The sequence below is a fragment of the Terrapene carolina genome, unplaced genomic scaffold (assembly GCF_002925995.2).
Source record: "Terrapene carolina triunguis isolate 2854851 unplaced genomic scaffold, T_m_triunguis-2.0 Scaffold191, whole genome shotgun sequence".
Classification (NCBI taxonomy): domain Eukaryota; kingdom Metazoa; phylum Chordata; order Testudines; family Emydidae; genus Terrapene; species Terrapene triunguis.
In genome coordinates, this window is record NW_020664542.1 from 1,161,011 (window position 1) to 1,170,702 (window position 9,692).

A 9,692-nucleotide genomic window follows, 5' to 3' on the forward strand; every position below is an offset into this window, starting at 1 on the left:
GTGTGTGTGTGTGTGTGTGTATAGACTGTGTGTGTGTGTGTGTGTGTGTGGCGTCACAACAGCCACCTGGCACCCTCCCCTCAGCCAGCAGCATAAAGAGCTGGCGTGTGCCTGAGGGGCACGGGCCCACGTGACTCCCCCTCCCCGCCGATGGTCCCGGGGGGACAGACACTTTGTTCAGGATGCTGCTGTTGTTCCCATTGTGAAGTGAAAGCCAAAGCCGGCAGTTTCCTTAGTCACCAGCTGGAGCTGAGAGGCTGTGAGCAGCGCGTGGGGCTCCCTCCCCACGGCCTCCATGAGAGACAGGGAGCCCCGGGAGGCACTTTCGGGGGGGACCGATGATGAACGGCTGTCTCCGGTTGGCGTGAGGATGCGACGGTGACCGGGGCATCGCACGGTGAGTGCCGTGGCGCTGGCTGCCCTTCAAAGCCAGGAGGGTGCCTGGGTTTGATTTTCCGCTGCTGGTCTGGTGGCACTGGCGCCCAGGGGGGCAAGCAGGGGCAGGGAGGTCCCGATGGGATGTTGGGAGGGTCGGGGGAAGCCCCTGCAGCCTGGGTTTACATCTGCCCGGAGGTGACAGGGGAGGAGCTCTGTGCCGTACAACACGTTCCTGCTGGCACTGCCCTCTGGGCCACCCCCTGCCCACACCTTGCCCCTCCGGCAGGTGGGGTGGCCCAGAGGGGAGCACAGGACCCCGGTGGCGAAAGGCCAGGGGCCAGCCCGTTCACAGGGGCTGCAGTGTGAATCCAGCAGAGCTCCATTGGAGTCACTCGGGTGTCAGTGGGGGTAGAGTCTTTCTGAGTGACTGCCCAGCCCTACCGAGAGCTCCCGTGTGCCCTGATGCAGAGCCAGCCACGTGGTTCTGTCACCAGGTGGGAAGCCCCTGTCTCAGGGCGGAGCAGGCCTCGTGCCCACGCAGCTCTCCTCTCCCCCCTTCGACCTGGCCCCTCCCGTCTGCCTTCCCGGCAGGGCCTGGGGACGATCTTGCCCAAGGCACATGCTGTGTCTGGGACGTGGGGATCCCCAGGGTGAACGCGCGACGGGACGTGAGTAGTGAGAAACTTCCCAAGCCCTGCGGCTCCCAGTGTCTCTCCAGGCAGGGCGTTTCCCAGGCTCCGGCTGGCAGGGTGTGGCACGGGGAGGCAGCCCCACAGCCTGGCTCACTGTGGAGGTTCCTGGTGTCACTATGGGACTCTGCAGTGTGTGTTCCCGATTGGGCCGGCCGTGCCCCTGGTATGCCACGGGCGATCATTCGCTACGGGCAGGGATGTGCTGAGGAGTAAGCCTGTCAGGCAGGGAAGGGGATTTTCACGGAAGGAAGTGAGAACTGGACTCAGGAAGTGGCGTTCTTAGTCCCGAGGAAGCTGAGGCAGATTGGAGAGCAAGGCTAGTCGTGATCACCGGGGAGGCAGCGTGCTTCAGCAGGAGACTGGGAGAGGCAGGACTCCTGGGTTCTGCCACTCACCTGCTCTGTGACCTTGGTCAAGTCTTTTAGGCAAAAATTTTCAATTAATTATTTGTCTTAGACTCACACCCTAAGGCAGGGATCAGGGCCTCATCATGCTGGGCACTGCCCCGAGAGAGAGGCGGTCCCTGCCCCAAAGAGCTTACAATCCAAATAGATAAGACAGGCCAGGGGAAACCGAGGCACAGAGAAGGCAGTGACTCACGGTCACAGCAGTAAAGATCCCAGCTCTTCCAAATCGCAGTCCAGTACCCTAGCCACTCCGAAGGTGTTGCAGGTTGGCTATGCAGAAATAGAGGCACCCCAAATCACTGGCCACTTCTGAAAATGTTGGCCCAAGCCTTTCCGTGCCCAATTCCCCCACCTGTAAAATGCAGGCACTGCTATGGGGCGTGCCCTCCTGCCAGAAGGGGTCGGGAGGTTCAGCGCCTGTGTGTTTGCAAAGCGCGTGGAGGTCTCGGGAGAAAAGCGCTGCCAGGGCACAAGCTGTTCCTGCTCACTGAGCACCAGCTCGTGGGTGGGCACCCGCTCTGCTCGGCCTGCTGGGAGCGCCCTTTGCTGCCCATCCGGCACGTGATCCGTATCGCTGCTGCCGTGGTTTGCTTGTCACGTGTCTGCAGATGTTAACATTGGGGGACATTCCCATCGGCTTGTTACCGTTTGTTCCCCCCGTGCTTACCAAGGCGAGGCGCTTCGTTTGGATGTTTACTCTGGAGACGTATTTCTGGTACCCCTGGGGTATTTGGATCTGGAGGTCTAGTCTGCACCGTGCACCACCCCTGAGACTCCAGGCAGGGCCTGCGGGCCAAATGCCCTGTAAGTTCCAGATGTGGGATTATTAACGCCCTGGCATGCCTGACGGGAGAGACGTGGGGCGCCAGGGGTGCTCACACCCTCTCATAGTGTGGCCCTCGTTTGAATACAGAGATTGTCTGGATGCTGGATGCCTCCCCCTTCCATTCACCCCCGGGCAGCCACAGCGATTGCATGTGGCTAAGCAGGAAAGGGGCACGTGGACTTTAGCTTCCTTTAATGCCGTTTGGTGTTAAACCAAGGGAGCTCCCGGCGTGCCACCAACCCCAGACGAGTTGGGGCGAGGATGTCAGTGGGGATTGCACCTCTCTTGCACTGTCTGGGACAGAGCTAGACAATACCCGGAGACCAGACACCCGAACCACATCACCCATCCAACCCCAACAATGTCATTTCCTGTCCTGTAATGCCTCTGCACTGATACTCTCCACCCAGGTCTTTGCACGGCTCCATCCCCATAACACGGGCTCAGCCAGACCTGCCTAGTGCCTCGCCCACAAGCCCATCCTCCCTCCTGCTGCTGGCTGATGCCTAGGTTAACAGGACGCCCTCCACACCAGAAGGGCACTCTTAATGTCACCTCACTGCCACCCATGTTCACCCATACACCCCCCTCCCCCCGTGCTGGGGTGCGGCCCAAATTATCACCCCGTCTTACGTCTGGGGAAACTGAGGCCAGAAATCATTTCCCCCCCACATGGAATCCCGGCTGCTCTCGGTGTGTCACTCTGGGTGATCTCAGGGACGCTGACTGGTGGGGAGCTGCTGTTTCGGGGGGGACGCTGGGAATGGCTCTCTCAGGTTACAGCGCTCTGCTGGGCTGAGTCATTTACCAGAATGCTGAGTAACTGGATACACTATAGGGGATGACACCAGAGCCAGCTGACCACAGAGCCTCTCAAGGAGTGGAGAGCTTGTTGGCCCCCTCCTCCTGCACTGAGATCCCCCAGCCCCCCGGAGTCAGGCCCAGGCCCTGGATCTGCAGCAGCACCATGGGGTGGTTGTGTGTTTTGCAAGATCTTGAGAGATCAGCTTCCACCTGTGCAGCGCCCTGGCCCAGTGGCTTGAGCCAGGGAGGCAGAGACCTGGGCTCCCCTTCCAGCTGTACTGCTGATGTGTTGCCGCCTGCCTGGCAGACACACTGGGCAGCAGGAGCAGAGGGGGTGGGGCGCAGGGGCAGGAGGCCGGGCACCAAGTCATGACAAAGGAAGGGAACACCCAAGCTACAAGGTGCCTCAATCCCCCCCCCCCCCCCCATCCCCAGAGGCCCAGCTGAGCAGGGCCAGGGGGACAGACCCTTACCCTGCTTGCTGGGTGAAGGAGCAGGCCTCTCAGCTGCTGGGATCAGCACTGCCTCGCAGGTGCCAAGGCGCCCGGAAGACGAGGGTCTGAGCTTCCTGCAGAGCTCACTCTAAGCCCTCGGAGGCCTCCAGTCCGCTCAGGACTCGGCCAGAAGAGCTCTGGGCTGAGCCAGCTGCTCGGCTCCTCCCGCCCCGTCTGGCTGGGGCCTGCGGTGCATTCCAGCTGCGTCGCACCACAGCGGGGCTACCCATGAGTGGGAGCAGAACAGTGTGTTGGGGGGCAGGAAGGCTGGGCGTGTGGCTAATGCCCGGCCTGGCGGCAGGACAAGGGTGGGTTCTGTTCCTGGCTGATGCCCCGGAATGCAGTGGACCGTGTTCTGGTGCCACACGTCCTGTCTGAGCTGGAGACTTTCCTTGGTTGGTCTAGGCCTTTATTTTCAGGCCTGGTTCTCTGCAAACTTTACTAGCAGAGCAGACCGGACCCATAACTCAGGCCGGGCCAGCCCAGATCAGACCAGAGACCATCTAAGCCAGTATCCTGGCTCTGACAGTGCCCGGCACCAGCTGCTTCAGAGGAAGGTGCAAGGACTCGCCCCGCCATGGACAATTAAGGAACAACCTGCTCAGAGAGGAGTTTCTTCCTGACCCTGTCAGTTAGAGGGTGGCTCAGGCCCTGAAGCAGGAGGGTTATAGCCCTATCTTTTAACCCATAATGTAGCTGGGTCTGTTCTCATTATCAATCTCTCTTTGACTCCTCCAGGGCTCTTGGCCTCAGTGGTATCCAGTGGCAGTGAGTTCCTCAGGCCAGTTATGCACCGCGTAAAATAAATATTTCCTTGCATAAATTGGGCAGCAGATGCCCCGATAGGAGACAGCGCCACTATTGCTCCCTATGTAGTGCTGCAGAGGTGCACAGCCCCGTGGAGTCCCTGCCCCAGAGAACTTACAGGCCACGAGAACGACAGGAGGTGTGGGAGGCGATGGGGCAGGACGAGGACAGAGGCACTGATCATGTGGTCATCTGGGAGCCGCCTCTGCTCCTGAACAGCCACAGGTGTTCAGTGCTGTGTAGAAATGGCCAGAATTGCTCAGGCACCTGGAAGACAGGGTGTGAAGGTGGGGGAGGGTATCGGGTAGGGATGGGGGTGCAGAGGAGGATTGGAAAAGGACGTGCCAGAGGCAACATGGGCAGAAACAAAAAGCAAGATGTGGCGGGATCTCACGTGGGCTGCTGGGGGTTGGTCTGGCAACGCGGGAACTTGCAAAGGTGGGGGGGCTGTATGGGGGTGAGGAGATCCGCCTTTGGGGTTCAAGGCTGCAGGTAGTGCAGGGTCTGCTCCGTTGTGGTGGCTGCCAGGCCAGGCCCAGCCTAGGGCTGTAGCAAAGCTACGAGGGTGCCTGGCTGAGTCGTCTCAGGGATCGAACCGGGGACCACTGGAGCTTAAAGCCTTGAGAGCTTGAGCCTAGAGATAGGCCCAGGAACTCAACAGCAGCCTCAGAAGACACAATCCAGCCAAAGCAGGGGCGTGGGAGCCGCGGTGTTAGTGATGTTTCCACTGGCCTGGGAACAGGAAGGGGGACGTGGCATTCAGCCTGTCCTGGAGGGGAAACGGGGTTCCCATGAGCCAGGCAGGCCCCTGCGGGGCAAACAGCATCTCTGTGTGGGCCTAGCTCCCAAGGCGCTGCCGCTAGCTGCACCTACCAGGCCAGGGCAGAGGGCACCAGAGCAGGAGGGGAGGCAGGATCGGGACAGGGTGGAAGGGGATAGGGTGCAGAGGAACTGGGGATCAGAGCAGAGAGGGGCCAGGGGATCAGAGCAGAGAAGGGGTGGGGAAATCAAAGAAGGGGGCAGAGGGAGCGCAGGGGGACCAGAGCAGAAGGAATACCTGGAAATAGAGGAGGAGGAGGAGCCCAAGCACAGCGATCGACGTGTCCCTGGTGTGACCCTGCTGAAATCCCCAGCGTTCCCGGGGTGAATGGGGCCCACGGGCATATGACTGCGCGTTAGACGGCTTCTGTTACCCTGACGCTGCACACACAGGTGATTCCTGGCCCCAGCCGGTCTCAGTGCTGTGTCAGGGAGCGGCTGCGCCTGGCTAGCGGGGCCTGGCCTGGGACAAAAGCAGCATTTCGCTAGGTCAGCATGTCTAATTCTGGCCTGGCAGTGTCAGAGGAGCAGGCCCCGATCGCTGGGAGATGGGTTATAAATAACCTGCTGAGATACAAAGTTTTTCCTGCTCCACCCCTGCGCTGCAGCCCAGCGGACAGGAAAAAGGTGTTTCCGGCCACGGGTTGAGGCTATGAGCGCCAGGCCAGGTGGCACCCGTCGAGAGAGAAAGTGGGGAGTGGGTGACATACGATCCTCACCCGCTCTGGGGAGGGCTCTTTAAAAGCAGGAGTAACAGCTTGTGGGACCATCCCCCAGGGAAGGTTGGGTCGTGAAGGGCTGGAACCAGACAGATCTTGCCCAGCCCCTTGCTCAGCCTGGCCCATTCTCCCAGTCCCACCTCAGGGCCTTGGGACGGGGGGTGCTGGGTCTGCGCTGTAATTTGTTCCCGAGCTGCGTGTCAGTCACACGGAACCTCTCTCTGCAGGTACTGCGTCACTGGCCTTGGGATGGGAGTTGCCAGCGCTTTGGTTCACAGATCAAAGGAGCTGTGTGGTTTCGCTGCAGCTCCTGCCAGCCTGTCGCGGGGCTGCATGCACTCCCCACCGCCACAACGCTATGGCCACTGGGGGGTGCCGACTCCCCACTTTCTCTGCAGCTGGATGCATGCTGTCCTAAACTTGAGCTGCTTCATGGGATCTTTGTGGTACAGGCAGTGCTTGATTTGTGCCAGGGCTGAGCCCCGGCACTTCTAGGCTTGGCAGGTCAGAGCCCCGGCACCTCTGGGCCTGGCAGGTCAGAGCTCCTGCACCTCTGGGCTTGCTGCATCAGTTATGAATATAAAAAAAAATGGCTTGAGCCCCAGCACCTCTTTCATTACAAATTAAGCACTGGGTACACTACAGGAGACCCAGACAGGGACATGGGAGCTGCAGAGATGGACATCACAGCCATAGGTTTGCTCCTTCCCTACCAGGGGCTAAGCACCCTGCCTCTGCAGCACCCAGGGAGCACGCCTCTAGGATGGGAGGTGGTTTGCCTTGCTAACAGCCCCTGGACCAAAAGGCTTCAGTTTCACAGCAGGCGTGGAGAGTGGTCCAGTAACAAATCCAGCCACCTCCTGAGCCCTGTCTGCACTATTGCTGAGACCACAGGTAGGGTCAAACCAGTGCTGGTAGCAGTGGGAGATTTCCCAGAGAGCACTGCAGCCGGCACATAAATAGCTAATGGATCCTGCATTAGCAGAAGGAAACGCAACCTCTCTGCTGATTTGCTCACTGTAACATAAGAACGTAACATAAAAGCCAGCCAGTATCCCAGAATGCCTTGGGCAGGAGAGGGGCCTCAGTGCACCCGAAGGGACTCTCCTTCCAGGGGACTGCCACAGGAATTGCCCTGATTAAAAATCCTAGAGCATTGCACAGTAAGAGTGCCAATGGCTCTGTGCTCTGAACCAGGACGGTCAATGCTCTGGTATTTTCCAGAGGGGTTAGTGGTGGAAAGTGCCTGTAAGTTCCCAGCCTGGCCACTCCCCAGGGCAGGGGAGTTTCCTAGTGCTTGGCGGTGTCTGGTTTAACATAGCCCCAGTTATGGGCTCCCACCCCTTCCCTCGGGAAGGCTGTTCAGAGGCCACATGGATCTCATTGCCTTGGGGGCTTGGCCGGAGTGTGTTGGAGCCACAACCTCTGAGCTCTGTTTCGAGGAGAAGCAAAGTATGGGATTTATGGTGCATGGACCCAGGAGTCAGGGTATAAACTGGTATAAAAAATTAAGAGCAGGCCCTGGAGTTCCCACACCCAGGCCCAAGCTGCTGAGAAGTCCAGCCGGGCACTGATCAGGAACTGACGAATGAAACCTCCTAGGGTTGGACTCCATCTCCCGCAGCGGCACGTGGGGCTCAGTGTATTGTGTCTATCCGGCCACGCATCTCCCACTGGAGCAGCAGGGACACAGGTGGGGACTCGGTGCCAGGAGGTGGCGACCTGGCTAGCTGCACTGAAGAGGCATTGGAGGGAATGGTGCCAGCAGAGTGGCCTGTGAAATGGCCACTCCCGCTGTTTATTTGCATTCATTAGGTAGGGATATTAAGGAGGGAATCAGAACCAGCCAGGCCTTTGTTTGTATTTTGGGTGCAGTTTCGGGCTTGCTCGGTAGAAGGAGCTGGTATCTCACTGAAACTCCAGGCTGGCCCTTCCCCTTCAGTTACAGCCCCACGCCCATGGAGCCCAGGGTGTCAGCAAAGCTTGGGCTGCAGGTCAATTTCCTCTGCCTTGGAGGACTTAAACCATACGAAGAAGGGTTTGGAAGCCAGGCTGTCCGCTGCCAGCTCCTCCTGCTGGGCTGCGACTCGGTCCGGAGAGCAGAGGCTGCGCAGGGTGTTTATTTATGGATTTGCTCGGAAAAGCTGGGTAGCTATCCTGGGTCAGCCCAGCCAGAAGGGGAAGCAGCAGCAGCTGAGTAGCTAAGTAATTTAACCTGGAGCCCACTTTTCCCCACCTGTGTCTATCCAGCCAGGCTCCTGTATTGGAGCCCAGGAGATTGTGGCCTGGTTGGGAGCTGATCCCAGCTCTCCGAGGTGCTGGGATGACGTCTCCCTCACAGTTCCATAGGACATAGAGCAGATGTGTGAGTGAGGAATAGTGGCCTGTGGTTGCCACCCACCCCCAGACTGGGGGGCCAGCCCCAAACTCCATGGTCTGCCCTGTGTCCTGGCCGGGGTGGGACGAGGTGGTGTGGCAGCACCTGAGGATGCAGCGTGCCTGGTCCAGATGGCCGTCTTTGTGGGGACTTGGTGTTGCCATGTGGCTCTCTGTCCCACAGAACAAACACAGGGATGGTGACCGCACAGGGCACTCTGCCAGCTGGACACTGGTGCAGCCACTGCCCCTGCAGCTGGCCCCAGAACTCCTCTCTCTGGCACCAGAGGCCACCTGGCAACTGGGATGAAAGGGCCAAGTGCCTCAACATCCCCTTCCTGGCCAGTGTCCTCCCACCTGTGGCCTGTTAATGAGCATTCCCCTCCCCTCCTCAAACACCAGTTTGGAATTGGCTGGGTGCATTATAGACTGGTCCTTGACTTCCCCGGAGCACCAGTGGCTGCGATGGGATCCCGTACGGGTTTGATGGGCCATTCCAGGGGACTATTTGAATTTGATTTCCATGGTACGTGCATTCAGAGCCAAATGATTTTACTCTGATCAATACTAGAAAATTGTCAAAAGTGCCAGGGGCTTGCAGCTGGAGTCTCTCAGAGACCAGCTGAGATCAAGTCTGGGTGACCCAAGGGAGTGTTTAGTGGACCTAGCCTAATGGAACAAGGAGCAGAGAGGCTTATACTCTTGAAGCTGAAGATCATGCTGTGGCACCATGTAAAGTTTTGGCACTCGACAGCGTTGCCTAGTTTGCGTGGGGATAACCTGTGGGCAGCAGCTGTGGCAAAGGATCATTCTCAGTCAGTGATGAGGCAGAACAGACCTGTCTGGAGATCTGCACACAGCATTGGGATCTGCTTGGCCTCTTCTAAAAAGAACTGCACCGTATCTAGCAGTAAGCATTTCTCCAAGATCTAACTTGCATTTAGAAAAACAGATGGCGCGAGACCATCTGTAATGGCACCCCCTAGGGACTCCCACCCATGTAACAGTTACGCATCCAGAAGTCAGGATACTGATCTGAAATTTTAGGTCCCAAAGATTCTGCTGGAAATTTCCCATGGTGATTAGGCATTCCGGCAAGATTTCCAGCACTTCGTGCTTTGGATAAGCTGAAAATCCCACATGCAGAGGCTCTGTCACGGATATTGGACTCCTCTGATTGTGGACAAAGGCCTGATGTCGCTTCCCCCGGAGCCAATGTGCATTGTGCCAGTGATTTTAAAGGGACAAGATTGGGCCCCAAAGCAGGGAGTGAGGCGCACTCAAATGCAGCCATCTCTGGGGTGAAGCAACAGCAGCACACTAATGCACAGCAATGCTGCACACATCAGGACAGAAAAGGAAGAATAATT

General features: G+C 58.4%; 1 protein-coding gene across 2 annotated transcripts in view; it reads left to right on the top strand.

The window, feature by feature from the left end:
* Positions 1-271: 271 nt before the first annotated feature.
* Positions 272-9,692, top strand: part of NAV1 (neuron navigator 1) — a 281,812-nt gene continuing 272,391 nt past the window's right edge. For both annotated transcript variants that reach the window (XM_024218023.3, XM_024218044.3), the window contains exon 1: positions 272-397. The gene's annotated coding sequence lies outside the window, so the exon portion shown is untranslated. The remainder of the gene's footprint in view (positions 398-9,692) is intronic.